The sequence below is a fragment of the Cryptomeria japonica genome, chromosome 5 (assembly GCF_030272615.1).
Source record: "Cryptomeria japonica chromosome 5, Sugi_1.0, whole genome shotgun sequence".
In the NCBI taxonomy this organism is placed as follows: Eukaryota; Viridiplantae; Streptophyta; class Pinopsida; order Cupressales; family Cupressaceae; genus Cryptomeria; species Cryptomeria japonica.
The window spans coordinates 262,340,511-262,356,942 of record NC_081409.1 but is presented as its reverse complement, the minus strand read 5'-3'; positions in this window follow the sequence as shown (position 1 = coordinate 262,356,942).

The following is a 16,432-nucleotide window of genomic DNA, read 5'->3' as shown; positions in this document are numbered from 1 at the left end:
TGAAATTCTTATGTATGTCAGCCATATATGGGGATTTGTAGAAGCAGAGCTGGTAGGATGTGTGGGGATATTTGATTGTGGGAGTATTGTCTAAACTTAGATGACTCTGTGGCCAGTGGATAAGGCACTGGTATCTATTGTGGTTGTCTTTTTACACAGCTTGTAGGTCAATACTGAACATGAGTACATGTTTTATTTCTTTGTTTGAGTTAGTTTTAAGGTGATAAGATCCACTAGTTTTCAGACTGGTTTACTGTGGATTTGTCTTTTAAAAGTGTGAACTTAGTTCACAAAAGGTATACCCACCTGAATTTTGAACAAGTTCAAAGTGTAGAAGGTTAATCAATCCTTTTCATATGTTGTCCTAGAATTTCCTTCTCCTTGTCTTCTCTCTCACACACAGAGTTATTCTTTTATTATAAGAAGTTTGAAGGGAAATCAAATTTTGAGGATAATAAAAGGGACACTTTCATATTCCATAGGTTGGTTCCATTTCCCCAATCTGGAGTTAATCTCAATAGATAAGGGCATATACATGCCTTGGATAAAACACACACAAATCCTAGCAAAGGTAAGCCTTATTCTAATTATTGTGATAGGATCCATAGATAGGAGTTCCCCAAAGGAACTAGTGATTCCTTTAAAGACATCTTCAACCCAGAACTCCATGGGATGGCTCGACAATCTAACCCAAATAAGAGCTTGAACAAAAAAGGATTCATTTAGGTCAATCTTAGGTGACCATTTTTGTAGAGCAAGCATTGATTTTTTAATCAACAAAGGACCATCACAAAGCACCCTCGACATGTCTTCCTTACATGAAAAGGACATTGATAGCACACCTTTGGACATAGCAGTGATTTCTACTTGACCTTTAAGCACCCATTTGCACTTTGTAAATGCCCTGACAACATCAATGTTCGGCCTTGGGCCCAAAATTTTTCCAACCAGAGTCATTGCCATAAGGTTAATATTATGCTCAATCATTGGGTCTATAACTTCAATAGAAAATCTATCATTTTTTGGTTCTGAGATATTACGAACTAGAGGGAGTGAGGACATTTCATTTGGTTTGATACCGAATAGGGAAGTACATGATCGACCGTTGTCCCTTCGAACAAGTCCTATCTTGGGCCATCTCTAGCACATGATTCTCCTTTCCCCCATTAGGATAAAGAGGTTTGTCTTTATCTTGTGGGTCCCCATCCGCCAGGTCCTTTCCATTCGGCTCAGAGGAATCAGGGTAGTCTCGAGATCCATCCTTTCCGCCCTCCCCCTGGTTTGCCTGTCCATTTCAGGGTTTCCCATCCTATCCTAAGTTCAAATTTAAAGTTTCTCCCTTCTCCCGCTCCCGCATCGCACTCAAATTTTTCTTTTTCATAAAAGTATTATGAGCTACTTTTTTAACAATACTAATTGAGTAAATGAATATTATGTTTATACCTACCCTATTATTTTATGGTTGATATTTGAGGGTAAGTAAATAATATTATTTTATATTCTTACCTTGATTTTTGGTAGGGAGGTGGTATAGAATATATTTTATTGGAATATTTTGATTGGCTAATATTCTTCTATAGTTTTGAATGAGATTCTATTTATTGGCTTTGTGAGCATTTTTGTAGGTGTTCTTCTGGATATCTTTCTCTGACTTTTGGATTTTAGAATTGCTTGGAGAGAGAATTGCTTTGTCGGATTGAATTTTGGAAAGCTTTTTGCTTTGGATGATTGTTCTTCTACGTTTGTATTACCATCACTCTACTTCCAAGTTCGAGATCTTTTTCCATTCTAGCATTTTGATTTTTGAAAAGAGTTGTTTTCTTTTTTACTGCTAAAAGATTGTTTGGGTAGATTTGGGAATTAGTGATTATTCTATTATCATTAATTGGGAGTAATATTTTGGGAAAAATATTTATATATGATTTTATGAATCTATGTGTTGTAATACCAAAAAAGGGAACTCTTTTATGTTGATATGTTGATTATAATTTGTCTACGAATGCATTGTGGTAACAGTTGGTTTTGTGAGGTTTATTTGTTGTTGCATACCCTATCTTGTGTCCATTTGATTTAATTAGATCTCGAGTGGCTATGTCTGTAATCATTTATGTGCAAGTTATTGTCGGTATGAGTTGGAATTCTTGGATACGTTGTATTGTTGGCCTTAACAAGGCTTTGTTTTGGTTTCTTATTGGATTTTAGTGACTTCTAGGTCGTATTTATGTCATTATAAGGCTTGTTCCCGAATCTGGGCAAATTTGAGTATCTTTGTATCTCGTTTTCTATGAGTTGGTCCCCTATTACAATAGCACTACTCTAGGATTCAATAGAACCAAATTAGTGTCAAGAGATTTGTGGGTTGGTTTTTGAGTCCCTCAATTGATTTCTCTTCTTGGTCTTCATTCTACAGGCTTGTTTTGTTATGTTTGATGGTTTTAGGGCACTGTGCCATTCATTTGTGATATGTGTGAATCCATTTGGTCCGTAGCAAGTGGTTTTGTGCTTGTCTGTTCAGGTTTTGATATATTTCTCCATCAAGTTGAGTTATTCCTTACTATTAAGGATGGTTCATTGCAGCTCCAATGAGAGGTTATGTTGTGACTCACTGTGGAGGATCATTCTATGTTATTGGATTCATGTATTGCTCCTATTTATATGTATTTGACATTCTTGAGGCTCTCTTTATTATTGCATTTTGGCATTATGAGCTTATGGATTGATCTTGGTTAAGTGGCTCTTGGTTGTATGTTGATGGTTGGGTAAAAGTACAAAGTTGTGTTTTATCCTATGGTTATGGTCCATAGCTGGGAGAGTGGGCTCTTGCATGTGCAGACCAGGGTCTTGAGCATTAGGCCTCTAGGAGGGGGTCTAGACTTGATGAAACCACATGAAGAGTTTATGGTTTAATTTACAAGTGATAACATTATTAATAATTGATTAGTGGGTTGGCTAATTAGGAATTCAACTAATCAAGATAAAGAATATGTTGTTGTATGCCCCAATTGGACAGACCCAGGGAGGTGGTTTTTGGGATCCTAGATTGGGAAGACCACTGGAGAGGTATAACCGATCTCCCTTGAGTGACTCCAAGGTGGAGATGGATGCCACATGAGGCTAGCATGTGATGACACTCTACCCCACACGTGTCCATTATCCATATGCATTTTTTTTAATTGTGCCTCTGGAGGTTGATTACTTTGATCTAGCCATGTGATGTTTTTTGATGTTATATTCTTATGTTGGATTCTTGTAGTGTCATTTTGTATCCTATGGTTGTTAGGTGTCAACTTAGGTCTTCAGTGTGAGTAGGAACCTTATGTCATCTCCTAGCATGGGGGGTGGTTTGATGCCTTCTACCATTGGGATATTCTTCTTGGATGTTAGCGTGTGTGGATTTGGATCTATAGTATCTCATCATGACCTTGGATATTTGGAGCATATTTGTGTAAATAGAATTGATATCATGTATTATGAAATATGGAAATGTAAAGAAGACTATGTAATCAGCATGTTGAGATCGTGTATTATACAACAAGTACTAAGATGATTTCTGAATGAAATGTATTGAATAAGATTGTTGTAAATGGATATTCTATTGTAGATGTTGTTCTCGATTAGAAATGAATTAAATGATTTACAGATATGCATTCTATGTATTGAGTATATTTTATGGATAGTAGGGATGATGTTCATAGATGCCTTGATTTCAAGGATGTTAATCTCCAATGTTAGATATCTTGAGATATGGAAGTTAAGGGAATAGTTGTGGTTCGTATGGAGAATATGGCTCTTTATTATGCAGTTGTCATCTGGTGCTGATTTCCATATATTAGAGATGTTACCATATTATGATGTCTTGTAAATGAGGAATACGAATGTGTCTATGTAAATATTTGATTGGTACTTAAAAATGAACCTTAGAAAGAGTATGGAAGAGAATAGAGTTATGCATATGTGTTAATGTTTTATCATAGTTACATGGGAATTAAATGTTTAGTTGGATGTATATGGTGCTATACATGGATATGTGATGTGTTAGTTTATTGTCAAGTAGTGGCGTTGAGATACCCTAGGGAATGGATATGCATTATATGGTTTTATTAGTTAGTTATGTTAATGATTAAATAGATGTTTCACTTGCATAATATGATTCATGGTTATGTTCATGTTGATTCATGTGATGATGTATATAATTAATGATACATTATTTGTAGTTATGATGCAATCTAGAGGTTAGTATCAACGTTGTAGTGAAGATTAATTTAAAAGAAAAAAACATTATCTCCATTTGTTGGCAGATTTTGGTTTAATTCTATAGGGTATTTTGGCAAGCATTACAATATCATCATAAAAAATATAAATGAGTACATGAAAATTACCAAATGAAAGTCCATCCATCATAATAACCTAGAAAGTATCAAGTGTCAATATAGAAATGTCTAGCATCATCAATTTGCATCCAAACATAGATGCAATCATAAGTATAAATCAAAACATCATCAAAGAGTCTAGGCAAGTCTATTGATAGATAAACAAAGGCGAAACAAGGAGGGGCACTACAATAAGTTTTAGGAGAGTGTAAAATTGGAGTTGTCTATGTCTTGTTTCTATAGAAAGGATCAAAGCTTCACCAAATGGATGTCAAAATTTGTTTCTTAAAAGGTGATCTCGACTTGATGAAGTCCAAATGATCCAACCTCAAGGCTTCATTGATGAATATAATCCTCACAATGTATGTAATCTGATTAAGTAACTTTATGGACTTAAACAAGCCACTCATGAATGTTATATATAAATATATGGTCACCTATTGTAGCATTACTTTATAAGTATCCCCTCATGTCCTAATTTGTATATTAAGAAGGTTAGTACATAGATTGTCATTCTTCTTTTGTGTGTCACTAATCTTGTGATTATAGGGAGTCCCAACAATCTCATTGATATTGTCAAGAATGATCTAAGGAATTTCTTTGAGGTGATATATTTGCGGGTGAACTCACAATAATGGTTCCCACTTTTTTGCCACTTTTTACATTGAGATGAACATTTTTAAAATAATCTTCAACTTCCGACAACTATAACTTTTAAACTATTAAGAATTTCCAGATGACGTAAATTAGTGATTTGTAGCATTTTGTCTATAGATTCTATATATATATTTTTCAAAATTTTTTGAAGGATTTTTTAAAAAAATTTCCATCTCCCTCGAAAAGTAGTTTTTTACAACAAACTACATTTTTTAACAATGATGTGCCTCCCGAAATGCATAAATTTTTTGCTACAAATGATAAAAACTCAATTATTTCAAATTTTGGTTTGTAACATCAATATCAGGGCTTGTAGTTGGTTTGATAGTGATATGTTGAATATTTTTCATTTTGTTAAGCTTGAAGTCTGCTAGTCATAATTCAGAGATAGGTTTAAGTTTGAACACATAACTTGTTCTATATATACTGAAATTCAATTTATTTATTTTGTTAGTAAAGAGACATCAATGCCTGGGGCATAGACATTTTTCAATTTTTTTTTTAATTAGTTTCCTATTTTTCCTAGTGCATTGAACAAATAAGTTCATGTTTAGTGAAAAACCAATATTCTGTAAAATTAAAAAAACAAGAACATAATAAATTCACAATGTAATAAAATTATACTTGTTTGAAAGCTTTCTTCGAGCACTACCATCTTATAATTTTGGGTTATCAAGATCATTTCATTTGTGCCTTGAACCATAGGTCTGAAGGAAAAAATTTCTTAGAACTTTGAAAAATTTGGGGAGAGACCTCTAACAAGCAGGTTCGAATGAACATTGGTTCGAGTGTAGGGGGCTCTGAACGTACCCTAAGGGGTTCAATCGGACCCCCCTTTGATCGAACCCCTTGGGAAAAATTATGCTATGTACTTTCATGTAATAGTCAAGTTCAAACCAACCCGACCTTTTGTAACTGTCGGCATTCATTCAAACCTTGGTCGAACCAATTTTTACTTTTTTTTACATTTTAGTAGACTCGTATAAATATACATAATTTTTTTCTTTTTTTACACACAAATGATTAAAACAATTTGCATTTTTGGATGAAAGAAGACATTTGAAAATTATTTTGAGGGCAATAATTTGAAGATATTTGAAGGTTATTTTTAAAGCATGGGGAACAAGAAGAGAATGAAAAATAAGACTTCAAGGAATTATTCTCCCGAAATGGAACAAAGATATTGAGAACAAAGAAGGCAAAGATATCATGATGCAAGTATGCATTTTTATTTTTATTTCTATTTAATTTCATATGTATTACATACCAAAAATTGTGTTTATTTGTTAGTATTAGTTAAATATTTTTTATCTAATATTTTTAATGAAAATTAGTTTTAATAATATTAATTAAATTAAATTAATTTATTTTATATAATAGTTCTATCTTAATTGATTCTAAATGATGTTATTTTTTTTAAATTAATTGGAAATAGTAGGATTAAAAATAATCTCGTTTTAATTAAAATTAATTATGCTTTAATTTGAAATAATATGTGTATTTGCAAATTTCAAATTCCATTAACTTGCTTGTTGTGTAATTGACATTTTCATCACCCCCTTAAGTCCATTTATAATAGATCATGGTTTTAATTTAAAATTTAGATCTTTAGGACCCTCTCTTTCCCATTTATTATTTATAATGTATAGTTTAATTTAGATAGTCCATAAATATATAATTTAATTTAGATTTTGAAACCATGTATCTTTATAGTTTAGCAAACACTTCAATTGGTGCTCTAAAATTAACAAACTTGTCTTTTGTGTCTTCAAAAATAGGCTCTTTTAGTTTTATCCTTATAAAGGGGCCTACCTCCCGAGTAGCCCTTAAGGCTCAGTGAGAGGGAATGACCCAAAGTGGTAACAAGATAAAGCTAAGATATTCCAAGCCACTATAAATAAATGTGTTTATGACAAAAGTTGCAAGCAACGGGTGTTACATGTTCCTATAACGATGTTATGAGTCCCCATAAACCCTATAGAGTGAAATCTCTATAAGCTGGGAGGCCTTCCATTTAACGGACTGTAACACGCTACTGATTATAGCCACCTGAATGGATCTCCTTACTACACACATTTTGTGTTAGAAGCCAAAAACCTTCAAGTTGTTGGCGTAGGATTCCGGACCTCTAAAGCAGCTCGCATTCTTATGGTTCTTAGTGGAGATACAAAGTTTGCCATGGGGAGCTTTTGTGGGAGCTGGTGCTTGGCTGCCCCAGAGAAGTGAGTGTCGTGGAGAGGAGCCAATGGGTTACTGTCTTGTCCAGTCCTAGGATTTGTGCTTGCATGATCAAAAAAATAAAAAAATTTCAAACAAACAAACATTGTGTCTTCTTTGTTTTCAAGTGTATGCAAAAATATTTCACATTATACTTGAGTCCCCTTAAAACCTATATTATGTGATACTAGGACCTATTATGTGATATTAAGACCTATTATCTGTGATAATACCTATCTTAAATATGACATAATAGGTCCTATTATGACATAATAAGTCTTATTGTGACTTAATAACATGATCATGTATGCAAAAATATTTCACATTATATACTTGATTCCAGGCCTTAAGGCCTATATTTATGATATATTAGGGCCTATTATATACATGTGATAAATTATTGACCTATTATCGCATAATTTAGGTCCTAATATCACATACATAATAGGTCCTAATATTTGAATAATATAGGTCTTAAGGGGAGTCAAGTATAATGTGAAATGTTTTTGCATATGTGGTCATGTATTAAGTCATAAAATTAATAAGACCTATTATGTCATAATTTAGGTTCTAACTTATATCATATTTAAGACCTACTTAATTTCATGTGATAGGTCCTTTAATATCACATACTATGTCCGTCTTAAGGGGAGTCAAGTATATTAATGTGATTTTTTTTGCTTATGTGGTCGTATTAAGTAATAATAAGGCCTATTATGTGATATTAGGACTTATTATGTGATTAGAGGTCTTAAATGTGACATAAATTTAGAACCTATTATGTCATAATAGGTTCTATTTATATGACTTGACATATGCAAAACATTTCACATTATACTCAAGAATCCCCATAAGACCTATATTATCCAGATCATATTAGGACCTATTACATGTGATATTAGGAGGTCTATTATGCAATAATAGGTCTTAAATATGACATAATAGTCCACCTGTTATGACATAATTTTTAGGTCTTACTAAATGTCTTGAAAATTTGGTCTTAAATTATGTGTAGAATGGGCTCGAGAAGAAAGGAGTTCTGAAGTGGGAGTCGAGGCAAATGGACCTATTGAAGAACACAATATAGTTGATAAACATAGGGAGGAGGTTTCCCAAGTTGAACCAATGGAGGTTGAAGGAGAGGGGTCAGGCTCCTTACCTCCTACCGCCGGTATGGATGAGCATATTATGGGTCTAGCTAAATAGGTGAAGAGAAATATTTCTTATAAAAATTTAGATCATTTACTTGAAATGGATGTGGATGAGTTGAAACATCTCAGTGAAGGACCTAGACATACTAAAAGGAGTTCAATGAATAAAAGTGCAAAATAAATAATGTCTCATTTCTACAATCTTGATACTACACTAGAGAAAGCTCAATTTTTATCAATTGTACTTACTCGTAAAGACTTAATAGATCCATTGAAATTGTTGGGTAGAGATACAACAAGTCAAAAGAGGAAAACTTCTCAGCTACAAAAATCTATTGTTGATATTGTTAAGAAAGGTTTGGTGAACATTAGTAAAAAATCTCGAATAGTAGATAAGACCATTTTAACAAGAGTGACGTTGACATATTTAGTAAATGAAAGATTGCCTCAAAAAAGACAAATCTCTTCACTGTGATCTAAGTTTGGTTTTAGTGGAAGGACAATATCAAAATATGTGAAAAAGAGAAAGAGTTTGGATGATACTACCTCAAAAGGGAATTGGGCAATTATGTGTAGAGCTCCCCGTTCTCATAGAATTGAAGATGTTGTTAGGAACTTCATGATAAGTTTTTGGAATGATAATACTCATCCTTCGTCAAATAGTAGAGATGTTATCAAGCAAAGGATTGGCCCTGATCATTATGATCTCCATGTAAAACATTGGTTAGACACAAAAACACATGAATTGTATGTGTTGTTTACTAAAACAAACCCTCATATAAAGATTGGCCAAACCATGTTTGAATGGTTAAGGCCATATTATGTGAAGGTAAACAAAGTCTTCAAAACTTGTTGTTGTCATTATCAAATCAAATTTGATCTATACTATAAGGTGTTTCAAAATATTAGAGAAGATAGTGATGGTTATGAAAAAGCTCCTCCTAAATGAACAAGTCAATTCATAGCATCCATCTTATGTGATAAATCAGATGATCATGCAACCGGTCAAATAAATTGCATAAAATGAATTTGTGGAACATGTGGGGAGTTAGCTAAATTGCCTTTGAGAGATGAAGATATTGACATGAGGAATATGGTAAATTGCAAGAGTTACAAGTACAAAAAAATTGAAAAAAAATTTGGAAAGGAATCTACAAGGTTAGATTATGTAGAAGAAGAAATACCTATTGGAACATTTATGGAAAATTTTTATAAGTTGATAAAACCATACATATGTTGGCATTATGGATGGATTGATTATGTGTTGCATTGATGTTTTGTTATTGATGTCAACACTAGCTATTATGGATTCTTACCGACAAATAGGTTTTGGTTACTGGTAGAAGATCTAGTGTTATCGACAGAATAGATTATCTGTTGGACACTTTCGACATTTTTGGATCAGTAAAGTATGTTTGATTTCATGTGTTATATGATCCACGAGCATGTATTGGTCAGTTGGTATTGAATTGGTAATTAGTTTCTATCATACATTCTAGTAAACCTTTACTGACATTGGTTGAAGGCTCTACGGACAGAGCTTTCACTAAGGAATCTTGATAGGATGCATAATTGGTGTTGTTGCAGCTTCTTCATGGATTTCAGGATGCTGAAGATGTCCTTTGATTGTACTTCAACTTCTTTAAGGCATTTCTTTGGCATGGTGGACCCAGAATGGGTCTAGTAGCTATCTAGGTTATGGATCGGTATCATGCTAACATGTACTCTACACGTTACCAGGATGTTTCAGGATTTTTTGTGGATTTTTTTTGTTATTTTCGTCTTAAGCCAACATGGCATATCATTGTAATACAGATTTATGAAATGATCTTATTGTAATATATTTTAGGTGGTTGACCTAATTGGTTTAGGCCTTAGGGTTTGTATAAAATGATGTAAGACCTCACTTTAGATGATGGGGATTATATGTCATGGTCTTGGAATGAAATATTATATGTGAAGGAGATTCGGTCGATCATAGGTGATCGAATTGGGATTAAGGAAGAGGTCAAAGGCCTCCTGTATTAAGCTTAACTGGGACTATAATCAGCCATGATAGATTCTATTTCTAGCAGTTCACTCTATTAGATTTTTGTCCACTTATCTTGAGATGGTTGTAGCCTCTCTGTAGTTAGTGAGACTCTTTTGTAATGAGCAATACGCTCTAGGCAGTGTGCAGGCCCCTCATTGTAACACATATTTTATGCAAAAGTATCATCTAAGTGTGGGTAAGCTTCCCACCATAGTTTTTCCCTTTCTGAGTTTTCCACGTACAAACATTGGTGTTATGTGGTATGGTTGCTTTGCATTGATTATCAGTTTAATTTTTAAGCTGTATTGTTTACTGGTATCTGTTCCTGTCGGCATCTGTATGTACTTTACGGGTACTTGATTTGTTTAAAGGTTATTAAGTGGATTAAATATTATAATATGTTAACAAATAATTCACCTCCCCTCTCAGTTGTTCACCGGTTATCCTAACAATTGGTATTAGAGATTTGGTCCTCTTTTGTAGAAGCTTAACCACTTGAGGTAGATCCTATGGCAGCTAACACTTCTAATCCACTGGCAACTATTTTCAGAAGAGAAATCCCTAAGATTGATGGAACAAATTATGGGATATGGAAAATTCAAATGGAGACTCATCTTAGATGTCTTGGCAAGCATATTTGGGAGATCACTGAGAAAGGATACACACCTTATGATCAGGCATCTGGCAATCTTGCTCCTATAGAATTGGATAAAAACATTGAGAATGATTGTAGAGCTAGAGAAGCCCTCTTGTGTGCACTTACTGATTAGCAGATCATGGGATTAATTGATTAATAATCGACAAAGGTTATGTGGGACAAATTACAAACTCTGAATGAAGGTGACCCTACTATCAAAATTGCCAAACTTGATGGTTACTGGGTAAGATATGGAAACTTGAAAATGGAAGATAATGAAAGAATTGTTGTGTTTATCGAAAGAGTAAATGAGATTGTTCTGGGAATTCAATGTTGTGGGGGATTGCTAAGTGAAGATGAAATAGTTTCCAAAGTCTTGAGAGCCCTTCCACTGACTTACAAGATGAAGGCAACTATAATTAATGAGTTGAGAACAATGGCAAACTGTTCAGTTAACAAACATATTCTGATTGGGAAATTATCTGCTTTTGAGCTTGAAGAGTTTGGATCTTCTGGAGCTGTAAAGTCCGAACGTACTTTTCATGCATCATCATCATCATCATCTATAGGCAAAAGTGATTGCAAATTTTTATGTACAAAAGAATTGGAAGACATGAGGAAAGAAGATGAGGAATTTGAGCAACTTGAAGCCTTATTTGCTAGAAGAGTACCTAAAGGACCAACTAGAAGTAAGTATGAAGAAAAAGAACCTTTTAAATATTTTTCATGTAATAAGATTGGTCATTTTGCATCTAGATGTCCTAAAAGAAATGCAAGGTTTGAGGAAAGAGTTAAGAAATCTTTTAAGCCTAACCAGAACAGATATAGATTCATGAAAACTAAACAATGCTACATAGTAGGTGAGGAAGGAGTAATTGATGACTCTAGAGATGAACCGGCAGAAGACTCTGCTAGTGGATTTGGCAATGTAAAGGAATGCGTATTCTATGCTTTGAAGGAAGATGAACTGGAACCAGCTATCAAAAATGAAGAAAAGGCTCTGGCAGCAAAAGTTGAAGATAACGATGAATGGGTAATTGATAGTGGATGATCACACCATATGACTGGAGACAAAGGGAAATTTCTATACCTAAAAGAATACAATGGAAGTCAAGTCTGATTTGGAGATGACAAAGCATGTATGATCAGAGGTAGAGGTATTATTTCTTTAGATGGTAAGCATAATACTGATAATGTCTATTATGTAGAAGGTTTAAATTATAATCTTTTGAGTGTTGGTTAATTGGTTGATAAGGGTTTCCTTGAGTTTAAAGATAGAAAATGCAAATCATTAACAAGACTAGTTTGGAGATTACAACCAGTATTCAGACCGGAGGTAATATCTTTCACTTGAACACAAGTAATAAGACATGTTTGATTGCTCATATTGATGAGAGTTGGTTATGGCATAAGAGGTCGTGTCATGTTAATTTTGATTGTATTGTTAAGATCAGTTCAACTAAGGTAGTTAGAGATATACCTAAGATTATGAAGCCTCATAATTCAGTATGTAAGGAATGTCAATTGGGAAAGAAATTTAGAAGTTATTTTAAGAGCATACCTGATAAATCTAATGAAGTACTTGATTTGATTCACACTAACTTATGAGGTCCAACAAGGACTAGAAGCTTTCAAGGTGATAGGTATTTCATATTGATTATTGATGACTATTCTAGGATGATGTGGGTGACTTTTTTAGGAAGAAGTCTGAAGCTTTTGAGAAATTCAAGATCTTTAGAGAAAAAGTTGAAATAGAAACTAGATTGAAAATCAAATGTCTAAGATCAAATCATGGAGTGAATTCACTTCTCACGAATTTAACAGTTATTGTGAGACAAATGGAATCAGGAGACATTTATCTGCACCTTGGACTCCTCAGCAAAATGTAGTGGAAAGGAAGAACAAGACCATTTTGGATGCAACAAGATCTATGATAATGGAAGCCAAATTGCCTCATATCTACTGGAGACAAGCAATGAGTACATCAGTCTACACATTCAACGGATTTCACATCAAAGGTTAAATTGGTAAGGCCCCTTATGAACTATGGTTTGGACATACACCTACTGTTAAGTATTTTTGAATTTTTGGAAGTAAATGCTATATCAAAAGAGATGATTCAATTGGAAAGTTTGATCCTAGATGTGAAGAAGGAATATTTCTTGGTTATTCAATTCAAAGAAAAGCATATAGATGTTATAATAAAATATTACATAAAAATGTTGAGAGTGCTAATGTGAAAGTGGATGAGTAGTACATAAATCATTCTATTTCATATGATAGGGAACCAGCAGTGGAAATGATCATAACTAAACCGGAAATGCCTCAACCGGTATAGGAAACTGAGACAGTTACACCGGCACAATCAGCAAATTTAACTATGACTGATGATCAGAGTAGTGAACCTGAAGTTCAAAAGACACAAGGTATCTAAGATTAAATTATTCTGAACATCAAATCATTGGAGATAAGAACAAGGGATTTATGGCAAGAAGAAAACTGGCTAATGAAGAGGTATGTCTTATTTCTCAAGTTGAACAGGAAACTATTATTGAAGCTTGTAAGGATAAACATTGGTTAAAGGCTATGGAAGATGAATTAGATCAGATAGAGAAAAATGAGACTTGGTCTTTAGTTCCTTGGCCTAAAAATTAGAATGTTATTGGAACTAAATGGGTTTTTAGGAATAAACTCAATGAGGATGGTCAAGTTGTAAGAAACAAGGCTAGATTGGTTTGTAAAGGATATTCTCAAATGGAAGGAATTGATTATGGTGAGACACTTGCACCTATATCTAGAATTGAAGTTGTTAGACCATTTCTTGCCTATGCAGCTTATAAGAACTATAAGGTTTATCAAATGGATGTTAAATGTGCGTTTTTGAATGGTGAACTTGAAAAAGAGGAATACATTGAGCAACCTAATGGATTTTCACTGACAGATGATAAAGATATTGTTTGTAGATTGAAGAAAGCTTTATATGGATTGAAATAGGCTCCTAGAGCTTGGTATGCAAGGTTGGATAAATATATTTTGAAGCTTGGTTTTACTAAAGGCAGTGTTGATAGTAATTTATATTATAAGATCACTGATAATGATATTCTGATTATTGAAGTATTTATTGATGGTATCATTTTTGGAGAAGAAGATAAATTGTGCATGGAATTTGCTAACAATATGAAGAATGAATTTGAAATATCCTATGATTCGTGAGATGAGGATTTTCTTAGGTTTGCAGATTACTCAAACTGAAAAATTCATTTTTATCTATCAAACTAAGTATCTAAGGGAATTGTTGAAGAAGTTTGGTATGGATAATTCCAAACCGGTAAGTACTCCTATGGTGACAAGTGAGAAATTATCTATCAAGGATACTTCTACATCGTTAAATCTGACAAGGTATAAGTCTAGGATTGGTGGTTTATTATATCGAACTTAGACTAGATCGAATATTATGAATGTAGTAAGCATTGTTTCAAGATATCAAAGTAATCCTAAATAAAATCATGAATGTGTAGTAAAGAGGATATTATGGTATTTGCAAGGAACAACAAAATATGATTTATGGTATTCTAAAAATGATGATTTCACTTTATGTGCATATATTGACTCAGACTAGGCAGGCAATGCTTATGATAGGAAGAGCACTTCTGGTGGAGCTTTCTTTCTTGGAAAGAAGCTAGTATCATGGATCAACAAAAAAATAGTCATGCATTTCTTTATCTACTACAAAAGCTGAGTATGTTGCAGTAGAAAATAATTGCAGTCAAGTCTTGTGGATGAAGAAAATGTTGAAGGATATCAAGGTAAATTGTAGTGAACCATTAGTTATCTACTATGATAACTTTGCAGCTATTCACATGTCTAAAAATCTGATATTTGACTCTAAGACTAAGCATATATCAATAAAGTATAACTTTCTGAAGGACAAGGTAGAAGCAAAGGAAGTAAAATTGGTTTATGCAAACACTAAAGAATAGATTGCAGACATATTCACTAAATTGTTGTCTAAGGAATCATTTGAGTATTCGAGAGACAGGTTAGGGGTCTCTGCCCCTCCGATAGAGACTTGATTGATGCAGTTTGTCATTAGACTGACATGCATTACCAAAGATAGTATTCATTCTGGCACTGATGAGTGGTGCTACTACTTAGGGGGAGTAGTCAGCTTTGTGATACAAAGGTTGACATTATTTCTTTGATATTTTTGTCAGATTTATGGCATTGATGTCAAAGGGGGAGAGATATTGATGTGAAAATAAATAAAAAGGAGTTGTATACATTAGGGGGAGAGATTTATTTAGAAATTTATAGAGATATCATTGACACAAATTGTTGGCTTTGTTGGTTGTCTTCCACAGGGGGAGACAAGTTTGGCACTTCTTGGTACTTAGATGTTTTTCACATCTAGTGTTGCCATCAATGCCAAAGGGGGAGATTTTTGGCATTATGGATGGATTTATTTTGTGTTGCATTTAATTTTTGTCATTGATGTCAACACTAGCTATTATCGATGGTTATCAGCAGACAGGTTTTGGTTATCGGTAGAAAATCTAGTGTTACCGGCAAAAGAGATTATCTGTTGGACACTTCCAACATGTTTAGATCAGTAAAGTATGTTTGATTTCATGTGTTATATGATCCATGAGCATATATTGGTTATTTGGTATTGACTTGGTAATCGGTTGGTAGCATACATTCTGGTAAACCCTTAACGGCATTGGTTTAAGGCTCTACCGGTAGAGCTTTCACTGAGGAATCTTGATAGGATGCATAATTTGTGTTCATGCAACTTCTTCATGGATTTCAGGATATAGAAGATATCCTTTGATCGTGCTTCAACTTCTTGAAGAGATTACTTTGGCATGGTGGACCCAGAATAGGTTTAGTACCTATGTAGGTTATGGATTGATACCATGCTAATGTGTACTCAGGATGTTTTGAGATGTTTCAGGATGTTTTGTGGATTTGTTATTTTAATTTTGGTCTTAAGTAGACATGGAATATCATTGTAATACATATTTATGAAATTATCTTATTGTAATATCTTTTAGCTGCCCAACCTAATTGGTTTAGGCCTTAGGGTTTGCATAAAATGATGTAAGATCTCATTGTAGATGATGGGCATTATGTGTTGTGGTCTTGGAATGCAATATCATATTCAAAGGATATTTGGTTGATCATAGGTGATCGAACTGGGATTAAGGAATTGGTCAAAAGCCTTTGTTATTAAGCTTAACCGAGACTGTAATCAAGCATGATAGTTGTTATTTCTGGCAGTTCACTCTATTGGATTGTTGTCCATTTAACTTGAGATGGTTGTAGCCTATTTGTAGTTAGTGAGACTCTTTTGTAATAAGCAGTACGC